Below are 6,327 nucleotides of genomic sequence, written 5' to 3'. Positions count from 1 at the left end.
GTGAGGGTTCGATTGCTCAATTCGATATTTTCTCCTGTGATTATTTCTTATCTTGCAAGTTTGTAAATTATTTTATATGGCTAAATTCAATTGTGAATTTGATTTGGTTATGATTATTTTATATGATTGTTTTCTTAAAATTTGATTTATTTTGACTAATTAGATAGGTAGATACTATTAGTTAGAATAGTTGCATACATGTAGATAGGTTGCATTTAGATAGTTTGCACTGAATAAATGTTGATACTCCCTTTCTTGTCTTTCTTGGGTTTAGCATGAGGACATGCTATTGTTTAAGTGTGGAGAGATTGATAAACCATAATTTTATGGTTTATTTTGTATTGAAATGAGTGGATTTTATCAACTTTTCCTATATTTATTCACTAAAATAGCATGATTTTGTAAATTTCTCCTAAATTGTGTTTAAGATTGAAAACATGATTTTTACGTCCTTAATTTGCTAAATTTAATTTACTTTAATCCCATTCGATGCCTTAATTTGTTTGTTAAGTGATTTCAAGCTTAGAAGGCAAAGATTAGATTGAAGTGAAGAAAAAGCATGCAAAATGGAGAATTCATGAATAAATAAAGTTTTGGAGCAATTCATGGACATGAGTACGCATGCCTTGCACGTATGCATGCTTCGGGATTTTGCCATGTTGCACGTACGCATGACATGAAGCACATGAATCACTTAAGAAAAACGTGGCTGACGATTTCTCGACTTTCTTATGCCCAAATCCAACTGATTTCTAAAGCTATTTCAAGCCAAATTAAAGAAAGAACAAGGGGGAGAGCAATTAGGAATAGTTTAGTAACATGTTTTAGGTTATTTTTCTAGAGAGAGAAGCTCTCTCTTCTCTCTAGAATTAGGGTAGATTTAGTTTACATCCATCTTAGATTTAGGTTTTGATTCTTCTTTTGATCTAGTTTCATTTACTTCTCCTTGTTTATTGCCTTGATTCTCTTAGTTTTCTTGTTGATTTCTCATTTGTGCCACTTTTAGTTTCATGACTCTTGTTAATTTTGATTTTTATTAATGCCATTTGACGTTTTTATGTTTATTGATGTTTAATTGAGTTGTTTTATTGTTATCTTGCATTTGGTAGCTTTAGATTTTATTATATTACAATTTTACTATGCTTTCATTTTATGCCTTCCAAGTGTTATAGAAATTTCTCTTTTAGCTTTAGAGTAGATTTCTACACTCTTGGCTTGGAATTGAGTAATGAAGGTGACCTTGATGTCTTCGATATCCGATATTGATTGGTGATTGAGAGTTGTTAGTTGTTCTTGTTTCCATTGACAAGTAAGACCCATGGATTAAGACTGACTATGCCTATTTGACTTTCTCCCAATGTTGGAGATGACTAAATAGGATTAACTCTAGATAATCACCATGTTCGTGATCAATGACTCGGATAGGAAGTCCTTGATTCTTAATCCTAGCCAGGAATGTCTTTTAGCATTTATACTTCTTTAGTTGTTGGTTTTACTTTCTTGTTATTTACTTTTTCGCCTCTTTATCCGCAAACCCCCCTCTTATACTCATAACTGATAACATGCATACCTCACTACAATTCCTTTGAGAGACAACCCATGGTTTAGATACTCTTGGTTTTATTAGTTTGTATTGTGACAAACAAAATTAAACTTTGATACGAGTCATTCGTTAGTTTGGAACTATACTTGCAACTAATCAATTCTTTTATTGAGAAAAATTATAAACCGACGTTTGGCTCACATCAGTCAACACCACCACCACCTTCTCCTCCTCCTCCTCTTTTTTTTCTTATTTGAATTTCTTTTTCTCCTTTCTTTTTCTCTTCCTCCTCCTCCTCCGTCGTCATCATCATCATCATCATCATCATCATCATCATCATCATCATCATCATCTTCTTCTTCTTCTTCTTCTTCTTCTTCTTCTTCTTCTTCTTCTTCTTCTTCTTCTTCTTCTTCTTCTTCTTATACGTACGTCGTTATCGTTATCATTATCATCGTTATTGTTATCATTATCGTTGAATTTTTATCATATTGATGACGTTGTCTGAACCAAAATTGATTTAGGTGTGTTTTTGTTCATGATTCAGTCTTGTTTGTTTGCTTGTTTTCGAACTGAATTTGTGTTTCGTAATCATTAAATAATTTTGGTGCATTTCTGAGTTAATTGAGGTATATTTGGTCTCATTCACTTAGATTTGGTATAATCGGGTCTTCAAATGTAATTGTAGTGGTTCTGGTGTCATTTAAGCCATATTGATGACATTGGCTGATCCAAAAATTGATTTGGATGTGTTTTTGTTCAATATTTAGTCTTGTTTGTATTATTTGTATAGCATAAGAACCAACAACATCAACTACAAAACACATATAAAAGTAACCACAACAAAATACACAACACCAAAAATAATTCTTGTATGGGAAGCAATGTTCCTAAACGAAGAACTAAGAGTAACAGAAAAAAGAAACAAAGAAAGAAAGAAGAACAGAAAGAATGAAAAAAAATGCAGTATTAAAGAAGACATTTTTGTGCTTTTGTAGCAAAATTTCGATGTCAAAACTAAGAAGTTTATGTGTTATTATTAAAAAAATTTTGTCATATTTTTCTAATAGATTCTGTACAATTCAAAATCTTCTTCTTCTTTCTCTTCTTATAATTCTTCTTATTTCACTTTCTTAAGAGGAATAAAACCAAGACAAAGAGAAGAAAAAACAAACAAAAAAGAATATATAACTGCAATAACACATGAGAAAGAAGAGGATAAGAAGAAACAAAAATTTTGGTGTTATTTTTTGATAAATTCTTCACAATTCAAAACTTTATTTCCTCCCCGTTCTCCTCTTCCTCCTCCTCACTACAAGAAAAATTAATTTTAGCGACAAACTTTTAACCGACATAATACAATAGTCGCTATTTCTTTTATTTAAGATATTTTTTGTGATAATTATATATTTACCGTTATTGCTATATGTTATAATGGCAATTATTACTATTACCACTAAATTATTATATTTTTATATTTTTTATCCTACTTTCTCTAAATCAATAGTGGCAACTATCAATATTGTGGCTAATTTTTTATTATTTTTTTTATCTCATCTTCTTAATTCAGATGACCATTAACTTTGTTCCCTAAATCAAGTAACCTAAAGAAAAACTCCTCAAGCTTTTTCCACCGCAGCTGACCACCACCGCAGATCACCACCACAGGCCTTACCATTGCCGACAACCGTCCGTCATCCTTCACTCATTCTCACTTATTCAAATTGATCGCTCTTAATGTTTTCACCCCCCACCCTCAGATCCGCATCACTATTCTTGTTTGTTTGTGTCTCAGATCTCTATTGCTAGGTTCAATTCCTATCTTAAAAGCATCGTTAATGGTGGCAGGAAAGTCCAACACGGAGGTTGAGGAGGTTCTTGATCAAATGCTCACTCATTTGGCTCTCTGCGACGATTCCAAGCTTGAGCCCTTACTCTGTAAACTTCTCCCTCTCTGCATATCTTCACTCTCCTTAAACTCCGCCGTTGTTTACAGCAAGGTTCACCAATTCTCCTCTCTCTCTCTTTCTAGCTCAATTTTATTTATCAGCAATTTCAAGTGTTGTTGCTTTCAAATTTGAAGATGCTACTGCTGCTGTTTCGCTTTTAATTTTGTGAATACTTGTGTTAATTCTGCAAATGTCATAGGATTTCAAATTTGCAGTTGCTAGAGACTTAGGGAACATTGGAGTTAGAATATAAGAGGAAAGATAGTTTCAGCATTGAATTCATGGATCTTCAATCCGAAGAGATAAAGTAACAAATTACACAGTTTTGAGTTCTACCAATATTGCTTCTATGATCTATGATTCACTTTTTGGTATTCATTACAGTTTTCACAGTTTCACATTGATCTAATTGTAAAACTAAATAATTTTAGGTTGTATATTCTATGAATAGCATTCGCATCTTCATTTGTTTCGTAAGAATGTAGTTGGTGACAATCTCATCCCATGTTCTCATTTTGTTGCTGTGATGAACTTATTATTTTTCGTATATTACAAGCAACAAAGCTTATTCATTTTTTGTTATGAATATATTATAGGTGCTTCTGGTGGTCACTTAGATTTCATTCTATTAGCAGGATTGAAGGTAATTTTCAATTTTAATTTTCTTGTCCTTTTGGTTATGATTTGTTTCACTTTCAAGTTATTTACCATGTAATATAGTATTGTGATTTTTGACTTAATTTGATTTCATTATTCCTCTGCATTCTACTTTACTTTTGACATATTGATTATGAGTTATGGTTTATATGGAAAGCTATTTCCTAGTTAAGGAACCCCATAATGTCATGCTAGTAGGGAAATTTAGAGTAATAACATATTATAAGGGGCTGGTTATTTGTGGCTTTATGTAATTTGGGATTTCTATTGAATGAGGTCTTAATATTTTAGATTTGGATTAATTGATTTTCCTGTTGAATAGTAAGTTTTGCTTAGGATTAACATGTGGTCTGGACCTCTCTTCCAATCTGCTTCTGTTACGAGGGTTACCTGAAACTGAAGGTCGATCTCGGATGAGATCTGCTGTGGTGGCCGGAGCTGTCGTGTCCGACTTATTTAACTTGGTGGAGCTGGTGGTGCTGCTGACCCTTGATCACCGGAGGGGGCAGTACCTGCAAGAGGCTCTGATGCTTAAGTTAGCATGGGCTTTAAGCAGGTTTTTAGTAGAATCAGAGTATGAGTTATACCTGGGTGCTCCAGTGTATTTATAGTAGTGTAGGTTTTTAGTAGTATGGACTTGTCTTTAATCAGCCTGGGTTGTACAGCTCGACCCAGGACATGAACAGTGCCCCTGCTTGAGCGCGATCTTCCTTTTGAGGTCGAATCTTTTTTAGACTTCCATCTCTTTTTGGAGAAGCCGAGCTCGATCATTTTTGTCAGTCTTTATGGTAGAACTCCTTTTAGTAATTTGAATGCAGAGAATTTTTCTCACTCTTTTTAATTGCAACGCGCGTTTTGTGTTTCCTTGGAAACATGCGAGAGTAAAACTTATTAACTCTTTGCCATTTCCTTTGTTTCCCTCTTTGTATCTCATTTTTGAATTTCAAAGCTTCTTTCAGTTTCTCCTCTCTTGCTCGCTGTAACTCTTCATCTTCTGCTTACCCTTTCGCTTTTGCATCTTTGCGCTTTCTTTTACTCGAAAGATAATTTGCTGGTGTCGTTTCGGTTGTTTGCTTCAATCTTTAATCAGTTATTGTCTCCTTCTTCTCTGCAGGTTGGCTTTCTTCTTCTCTCTTTTTTTACTTTCCACGCCATTCTTTTCATGTTTGCATTGTTTTGATTTTGAAAAGTTTTGATCTTGCTTGGGTTCATGTTGGAAAGTTTGAACCTTTCTGCGTTTTGCTGTGCCTGATCGTTGCTGTAACGTGTGCTTTGATGCTGTCTAGGGTTTTGTTTTGTTGCTTGTCCCTATGACTTCTTTATGTGTAGATCTTTGAATTTTGTCTGTAGCCTTGAAATGATGAACTGTACTTCTGTAAAAGGGTTGTATCTTTTAACGATTTCTTTGTGCGATCTTTGTTTTGACGATGGTGGCTTTCCTGCTATTTTGTGTAAAATGCTTTTTGCTAGAGAAGGATATTCGATCTTTTTTGTGTTTTTAGGATTTAGGCTGCAAGATTTTTCCTGAATCTTTACACTGTTACTGCCTCCAAAGGATGCCTCTGGACCTTGGTGTGAGTCCTGGGGTTTCCTTTTACTGCTGTATCTGACTTCTAACATTCGTATGCTTTTGCCTGAACTATCTCCATATTTTACTGAGCTATTTTCTTGAGCTGTTTGATTAGTAACCCATTTTCCCTTTTTCTCACTATAGGATTAGTTGACCCATGTCTTCTCGCAAAAACATTGTCGAGATGTCCACTAAGATCCCAGATGGCATGTTTGACTGGCTGGATTCTCTTGTCTTGATGTGTGTCACTGTGGTTGATTCTGAATACTGTGCGCGACTTAGGAATCATCATAGGATTTGTAGTAGTAGAGATCAGGAGAAAAACTTCGAGTTGGTAGTGCCTGACCCTGATGAGAGAGTTTGTTTTCCTTCTCTGACTCAGGGGGAACGTCCCTTCTTTTATGCGTATGATTACTTTTTTAGCCAAATGAACATCACCATTCCTTTTACCTCCTTTGAGACCGACCTGTTGTGGTCCTGCAACATAGCTCCTTCTCAACTTCACCCAAACTTGTGGGGCTTCATAAAAATCTTCCAACTGTTGTGCCAAGAATTGGATGTATGACCTTCTCAAACTCTCTTTCTTTACCTTTTTGTTTTGATGAAGC

The sequence above is a fragment of the Arachis ipaensis genome, chromosome B10 (assembly GCF_059453495.1).
Source record: "Arachis ipaensis isolate K30076 ecotype BB chromosome B10, ASM5945349v1, whole genome shotgun sequence".
Taxonomy (NCBI): Eukaryota; Viridiplantae; Streptophyta; class Magnoliopsida; order Fabales; family Fabaceae; genus Arachis; species Arachis ipaensis.
The sequence above is the reverse complement of the archived record's forward strand: the minus strand, read 5'-3'. Positions refer to the sequence as shown.